This window comes from Myotis davidii, unplaced genomic scaffold (assembly GCF_000327345.1).
Source record: "Myotis davidii unplaced genomic scaffold, ASM32734v1 scaffold760, whole genome shotgun sequence".
Taxonomy (NCBI): Eukaryota; Metazoa; Chordata; class Mammalia; order Chiroptera; family Vespertilionidae; genus Myotis; species Myotis davidii.
This window is the reverse complement of record NW_006292088.1, coordinates 37,548-45,958: the sequence shown is the minus strand read 5'-3', so window position 1 is coordinate 45,958 and position 8,411 is coordinate 37,548. Positions and strand designations below refer to the sequence as shown.

Genomic DNA, 8,411 nt, shown 5'->3' with positions numbered 1-8,411 from the left:
CTGGAGAAAGTGCAGAAGACAAGAAAACCTACTGTCAAGGTCACGAGTGGAAGAGACAACCCTGGTTCCCATGAAGCTGAGGGGTGGGAGATGAGCAGGCATAAGCAAAAATGCAGAGAAACAGGGAAGGACAAGATAAAGAAAGGAGAATTGAGGGAGCTCCTGTTAGGTGACCTGTGTTCTGGCATTGATATCCATAACTAGACCCTCCACTGAGGGGTTGGGGTGAGGGTGGGGCAAGGGATCTGAGGAGAGGGAAAGGATTTGCAACAGTCCCTGAGAGTGTATGAAAGTATTGCCTCCCAGCCCTTGGGGCCTCGATAAGGCTAGCTGTCCTGGCTTTGTTGTATAGCCAGTTTCATGATCTTCTCCAGCAAAAGTTAGCAGCCTGGGAGCAGCGGGAGGGGGAAGGATGGAGAGAATGGATGGTGGAGTTTTCACAGGGCCAAGGATTGACAGAGCAGGTGCTACAGAATGTCATGGGAGAGTAAGTCCAGGGGTCAACACTAGCATGGTAAAACAGCTGGTCATGAGGCTAACTTGGAAGGAAGAAAGAAAACCAGCATGCTACACATGACCCCTGGGAAAAGAGAGGGGAGGAAAAACAGGCTGGTGGCTGTGGGGGCCAGAGAGTAGTAGAAGGATACCCTTAGGAGGCTGACGTCATAGGGATGAGTGCTTCTGAGTTTGTATATTGCAGTGGTCCCCTGGGGGCCCTTGAAGTAAGTGGAAAAGAGTAGCAAGGAAACTGTGGGTGATAAAAGGGCAAACACAGCATAAAAATAACTCCTACCTTGATGGAGGGCAATTTGGCAATATTTATTAAAATTACAAATGCACATTCCCTTTCAAACAGCGATTCCTCTTTGAGGCGTTTCTCTTACAAATACACTTGCTTGTTTTTGTGCAAGATGAATGTGTAAGGTAAGTTATTGCAGCACTGTCTGTAATGGCAACAGATTGGAAACAACCTAAAAGTTCATCAACAGTGGTTTTATTAAAGTATGACTCAAAAAATGAAATGCTAGGTAACCTGAAAAAAGGAGGAAGCTTTTTATGTGTTGATATAGAATGATTTCCAAAATGTTTTGCTAAGTGAAAGAAGCAAGGTGTAGATCACTGTGAGTAGTTTGCAATCTCTTTGCTAACATATGCATAAAACATCTTTGAAAGGATACATAAAAAAACCTTAATATTAGTTGCCTCCAATGAGGGAGAGCTGTTGGCTAGGTGACAGGGTTTGGAAGGGGACTTTTCACTTGTCCTTTTGCACCTTTTTTCAACTTTATGGAAGTGTAAATTGACAAAAGTTGTATATAGTAAAGGTGCACAATGTGATGTGCCTTTTGAATTTTCAGTCATTCGAATACTTTACTGAGAAAATAAAGTAACTAAAACTCCCATCATGATTTACTTCAAATAACTCAGGTTTGCCAGAATAATGGGTGGGTTTTGGGATTAAATGAAATGGACCATGTGTCAAAAATTGCTGAAGGAGAGTGATGGGATATGGGCTTCATTTTCATTTGAAACATGAAATTGCCATTTTTAACTAAAAATTGTCACATTTTGGCAATTTCACACAGTTTAAGCTAGTGCTGTTCTCATTATTTTTGTAACTTTTCCACAATATGAAAGTTTTCAAATAAAAGATAAAATGTTACCTCCCACCAGACCTTTGCTAGAACATTCATGTACTTTCTTATCCTGGCTCTTGTATCTCATAATTGAGTGGAAATTCCCATTCGCCAATCAACTTCTCCAACAGCAGCACTGCCTCACTGATTTCCCTTTATTATGGGACCTGGTACTGTTCTCAGGATTTTTCCTATTAACAACAATCTCTCCCCATCCTGTTGTGTTAATTGGATACTACCTTATCCTTATTGCTGGTAAAGCTCATCGTGTTCTTGAAAAATCACTTCATTAGTTTCTTATGATCACTTCACATTCTCTTCCTACCTCACAGTCTATTATTGGCAATCCTAACTAATATGGAGGTCATGCCCTTGCCCAAGTTACTTATATTTACCAATCTGGGGGCTGATGTCTCTTTATTTGTCCAGTACACCCCAGGTTGTGAACTCCTGTATTAAGGACAGAGACCCTGTCTTCTATGAATATCTCACGCTTACATGGCATCGGGCACATAGTTAAATGCTCAAAATAATATATTTAATTTTTTAAAAATTTCAAATACTTTCAACTTTCAGAAAATTGTATATAAAAATGGCAAAAAGAACTTTCACATACCCTTTACAAAGATTCATGTTGCTAGCATCTTATTACCTCTCTCTCTCTCTCTCTCTCTCTCTCTCTCTCTCTCTCTCCCCCTCCCCCCTACACACACACACACTTTTTTCTGAAACAGTTGAGAGTAAGTCGCAGACATTATTTCCCTTTGCCCTTCAATGTGTTTCCAAGAACAAGGACATTCTGTTATATATACATAGAAAGTTAGCAAATTCAAGAAATATAACATTGATACTGTACACTATTATATAATATACAGATCATATTCAAATTTTGTTAATTGTCCCAAGAATGTCCTTCATTGCTATTTTATTTTTCTGGTCCATGATCCATTCTAGGATCACACATTGAATTTAGTTGTCATGTCTCTTAATTCTCTGAAGTCTCCTTAAATCTGGTACAGTCTTCAACCTTTCTTTGCCTTTCATTACATCAATACTTTAGAAGAGTACATGCCAGCTATTTTGTAGAACATCCCTTAATTTGGGTTTGCCTGATATGCCCTCATAATGAGAAGTTATGCATTTCTGGCAGGAGTAAAACATAAAAAGGTACATGATTGTTGGTGGTGTTAACTTTGATTACTTGGTTAAGATGATATCTGCCAGGTCTTTCCACTATAAAGATACTTTTTTTCACTTTGTACTTAATAACTAATATATGAGAAGATACTTTGAGAGTACATAAATATTATGCTCCCCATCAAACTTCACTCGTTTTAGGATCCATTTATGACACTTGCCTGAATCAATTACTATGGTGGTTGCCAAATAGTAAAATTTCAAAATAATACATATGCATTGATTAACATGATTCGTTCATTTGTCTTACAGAAGGGACATCTCCTTCACTAGGACAGAAGCCTCTGGTTGGCTGCAAGAGTGGAGGCTAGGAGACAAGCTAGCAGCTTGGCTCTAAAACACAATGATCCTTTGCAGTGTTTGAACACCTTGGATGAGGTTGGTTCTCCTGCAAGCCCCGCTGGCCTTTATCATGGCACAAAATGGACTACATGACTTTCCCAAAATAACTGTTTGCTCAGTAGATCCCATGACTGCCTTCTCTTACTATTTTCCATCAAACTTGAGACAGAGGTGGTAAATGGGTGGGAGGGTACTCTTGCCTTCCATTTTGATTTATTTGAACAACATAAAATGGAATTCAGTATTCCACACAAGCTTTATTGGCCATTCTGGAGACCCACATTTTTAAGTACCAGGATGAAGGCATCATTTTTTATGTGGATTAACATACAGAAAATGAGGGCACTGTGACTACATGGAGGGCAGAAAGAAGTGTTGTGGAGCTATTTCTTTTGGGGACTATATTACTTTTCTAGGGCTGCTGTAACAAATGACCACCAACTGGGTGGCTGAAATTTATTCTCTCACAGTTCCAAAAGCTAGCAATTTGAAATCAAGGTGTGGCAAGGCCATGCTCCCTCAGAAGCCTCCAGGAAAGGATCCTTCCTTGTCTCTTCCAACTTCTGGTAGCCCCTGGCATTCTTAGCTTGTAGTTGCATAACTTCAAACTTGGCCTTCATCTTCACATGGTCTTCTTCCCTCTGTGTCTTTGTGTGTTCTCTTATATATGTGTCTATATCCAAATTTCCCTTATAAGGACATCAGCCATATTGGTTTAGGGCCCACCTTAAAGATCTCATCTTAACCCATTTCCAAATAAGGTCACATTCACAGGTGCCCAGGACTAGAACTTGAATGGGAGCCAATTTAACCGATAACAGGAACCATGTCTGAAATCCAATCCACTTTGAGAACACAAAGTGGAGTGCCATTTTGATATAGTGCATAAGCCAAATATAATAGGGCCTTCTGTCCCTTCTGCTCATTCTCGTCTTGGTTGGCACTGCCAGCATGTAAGGAAGGAAACTGAGCAGACAGAACATGCTCAGCCCCCTTGAAATAGACTTCGGACATAATTTTCAAATGATCACAAGTTATTAATGTAACCATTACATAGAAGACAATAATAGAGAACAATCCACAGTCTGTAAGGCTCTGGCTCCTGCATTCTTCATAGAATTCTCATAATTATTATATAAATAGATTTGTCACCATTTGATAGATGGAGAGCATGAGACCCAGTGAGATGAAGTGACTTCCTATAGATCACAGCTACTGATAGGAAATTCCATGCAGAGCTGAGCCATGTCTGTGAAGCATAGAGCCTGGCCCCATGGTAGGTGCTCAGTAAATATTTGTTGGCTGAATGAGTGAATGGATGACTAAATCTGGGACCATAGCTCTGTTCTTCATTTCCGGATCCATTACTCTTTCCACTGGATCACACAAATGACTGTAGACTGAAGTATGGTCTCAAGACAATGACTGGAGTATAGATGTGACTTGGTCAATTTCAGATTATTTTTCTATATTTAACTAGAGGACTGGTGCATGAATTCATGCACAGGTGGGGTCCCTCTGCCTGGCTGGCGTTTGGGGATGATCAGGGCCATCTCAGCCAGTCCCTATCAGGGCCAGCTGGCTGTGGGGAGGGACCAAGAGAGGTTGGCCAGCCAAGGGAGGTTGGCTGTGGGAATGCACTGACCACCAGGGGGCAGCTCCTGAGTTGAGTGTCTGCCCCCTGGTGGTCAGTGTGCATCATAGCTACTGGCCGGTCATCCGGTCATAAGGGTCACTTAGGCTTTTATATATATAAGATAACCTTCTGAATTCTGTGCTTATAAGCATATCAGTCTATAATTGATTTTTTTTACTCCTCCACATGTGCTAAACTGATCAAGAAGCCAATTTGTCAAGGTTCTTAAGCCACTAATTTTACTTGAACTACATATTTGTCACAGATTACATTTGTACAAAAAAAATCCTTATCACATGGACAGTCTTATAATAACAATGTATCAAGGAAGTAAAGAATTCAACATGTTAACTTCATATCTTTGAAATGGAATGTTGATGTTCCCTTATACTTATTTCTGGATCTTCATTAACATCACTGAAGTAGCCAGGAAAGCTCTATTTAGCCTCGCCAACAAGTACTCATTAACCACATGCTGTGTGCTCAACCCTATGCTAGTTACTGTGGTGGTGGTGGGCCCTGGTTAGAGATCAGAAAGAACCTCTCTCAAGGAACTTCCAATCTAGTGAGTAATGTGGCCTTCACCTGAGAAACAATGAAGAGAAGGGTTACATTTGCTAAGCACCTGTTAGGTGCCAGAAACTTTACAAACCCTGTAAAGCAGGTATTACTCCCACTTAATAGATGAGCAAACTGTGGGGCAGAGAGGTTAGGACAACTTGCCCCAAATCACATAGCTAGTAGGTGATAGGACTAGGATTTGAACCTAGGCCTCTGTGACTCAAAATAATATGAGACAGTTTATAGTCAAGTGCTTGGCTTCATGGGCCAGATAAGATGTACTGAAGAAGTTTCAGCCAAAAACTTGGAATCTGAAAACCAAGATGGGGCCTCTAGGACAGGGGTCCTCAAACTTTTTAAACAGGGGGTCAGTTCACTGTCCCTCAGACTGTTGGAGGGCCGGACTATAGTTTAAAAAAAAAACTATGAACAAATTCCTATGTACACTGCACATATCTTATTTTGAAGTAAAAAACAAAATAGGAACAAATACAATATTTGTATTTGCATGTGGCCCCCGGGCCATAGTTTGAGGACCCCTGCTCTAGGAGATAGTGTCAGGAAGCTGACAGTCTTCAGTAGTGCTCTCTTCCAAATCCCTTTATAACCTGCCCTTACAACCACCTATTCACACTGAAGGGCTCAGGCTCTCTCAGTTCCTCTTCTGGTGCACTTGGGGAGGTGGGAAGAAGAAGCTGGTTCACATTTCTACATTCCACTCAAACTGCCCCCTCTCTGAAGCTAGCTGAATTGTTATTCTTCCAAGTCCCTGACCTCCTGGGTCAATTTCTCCATGCTTCTGAACTCCAGAAGCACAGCTCCCTCTGAGCTGAAAGGAACCTCTTTGCTTTGTGTGATGACTGGGTGCCTCTTATTTCAGAACCACAAGACAACTCTCCCTCCTTCCTATCCTTATGCTTCTATTTACATCAAAGGCATAAAAGGAATTTAACATGTTTCTGTTTTGTTTTGTTTTGATGACAGGGAGAAGAGCTGGCTCAGTCAGATGTAGAATCTTCCCAGTCTGCTCAAGGCATTATCAACCAAATAGTTGCATCCGAAACATCAGATCTGTTAATTAAAAGAAAAGAAGGAAACATGCATTCTGACTTTTTTTCCCCAATGAAGAAATTAAGCCCTAACTAGTTTGGCTCAGTGGATAGAGCATCGGCCTGCAGACTGAAGGGTCCCAGGTTCGATTCCAGTCAAGGGCATGTACCTTGGTGACGGGCACATCCCCAGTAGGGAGCGTGCAAGGGGCAGCTGATTGATGTTTCTCTCTCATTGATGTCTCTAACTCTATCCCTCTCCCTTCCTCTTTGTAAAAAAATCAATAAAATATATCAAAAAATAAGTGGAACAACAATAAATCTCTCTTTAAAAAAAAGAAAAAAGAAATTAAGATGGAAAAGAAAAATGTTTCCTAAGTCCATAGTTCTAACTCTCAAGAATCAAGATGTTATAGTGTGTATGTGTGTGGGGAGGGGAGTGGGGTAGGGTTTTCTCAAAATAAAAATTAGATAAAGGAAGGCTTTTATAGAGCACTTAAAAGAAATGCAGGATTGTGCTTGAGATGTTTTTAATTTTTTATTTTGAAATAATAAAATAAAAAATCATCCTATAGATTTATAGGAAGTTGCCCAGTCTTCCCCAATGATTACATCATATGTAAATAAAGTACCATATAAAGACCAGAAAATTGACATAGGTACAATGTGTGTGAATAGCTATTTTATTACATGTATAGATTTGAGGAACCATCACCACAATCAAGATACAAAACTATTCCATCATCACAAAAATCACCCTGGTGTACCTCTTTATAATCACACCCACCCCAACAATCCATGAACTTTGGTAACCATTAATTTGTTCTCCATCTCTATAATTTTGTACTTTAAAGAGTACAATTTGCTTAAGAAAGGATTGGCACCTCTAGTTTTCATAGAATCTCAGGCTTGAATTAGTGAATTCTCCAGCCCAACTCCTGTCCCATGCCCAGATTCCCTCTACAATATCTCTTCCAAGTGTCCATACAGCCCCCACCACAAACCAGAACCTTGATTTTTGGAGAGTGTTAAGGTATTTTATACAAAAACTTTAGAGCAAGAACATTGTTTGCTTCCATACACTTATTCAATAATTAGCAAAACTCTTATCTTTACATTAAGTGTTATAAAATGTCCTCTCGTGTGCTGATATCCCCATTACACTCTGTTCTGTCCAAAACAAACATCTCTTTTCTTTCTTTCTTTCTTTTTTTTTTTACATCTCTCTTTTCTATTCCTTTTACCTAGTGATGCAGGAAGACTGGAAGGCTCACAGAAAATTTCAGAAATTCTTTAACTGTAGATTAAATAGTCTTGCCTTCAACAACAGGGACCTTTCAAATGTAAGTGGTTCATATATGGAATTTATTTCCTGGGCTGACTGTGTGTGTGTTATCTACATATCTACAATGATCATTCCTTGAGGTAATCTGAACTGGAGCCCAAATCCCCTAGAATCCAACTCCTAGGACTCCCTTGTGGGAAATAGCTCTACAGGGCCCTCTAGAGCCCATAACATCATAAAATATTGCCTGAAAGTCATGCTAAGGCCAGGTAGCAGAAGTGAAGCCACGGGGGTTCCATGGCTCAGATTAACTTGGAATCCCTATCTTCTTCTCTGGACTGTTCTGCAATCTTTCTTCTTTGCACAAACTTAACTTGCTGTTCATGTCACAAAGAACACTGTACTCAACTGGATAGCAGCACATACACAAATCCACTCAGACCTTTTAGGATGTGCCCTTTAGAAGAAATTACTTCAAACAAATGGTTCCCTTTAAGAGCCAGCCCCAGAGGTAGAGCTACGGCGGATATCTGACTTTGGGCCAGTAGACACTACAGTTTAGTGAATGTTCTCTTTCTTCTTGAAGTCAAAGCAATGGTGCTCCAGCTCCCTACTTTCTGAGTAGGAGCCCCTGCCTTCCAGAACATTCATTGCTTTCCCCTGCAACAACCATGCTGTTGGTCCACAGGTGAGGAGAGGATGAG

The 8,411-nt window shown here is 40.4% G+C and overlaps 1 protein-coding gene and 1 long non-coding RNA gene across 3 annotated transcripts in view; one reads left to right on the top strand and one right to left on the bottom strand.

The window, feature by feature from the left end:
• Positions 1–6,467, top strand: part of LOC102752276 — a 12,131-nt gene extending 5,664 nt beyond the window's left edge. The window contains exon 2 of the long non-coding RNA XR_001514121.1: positions 6,358–6,467. This is a non-coding gene — a long non-coding RNA (uncharacterized LOC102752276). The remainder of the gene's footprint in view (positions 1–6,357) is intronic.
• The window catches only part of MOSPD1 (motile sperm domain containing 1), a 52,751-nt gene that overhangs the window by 11,167 nt on the left and 33,173 nt on the right, over positions 1–8,411 (bottom strand). The gene's annotated exons all lie outside the window — the stretch shown is intronic.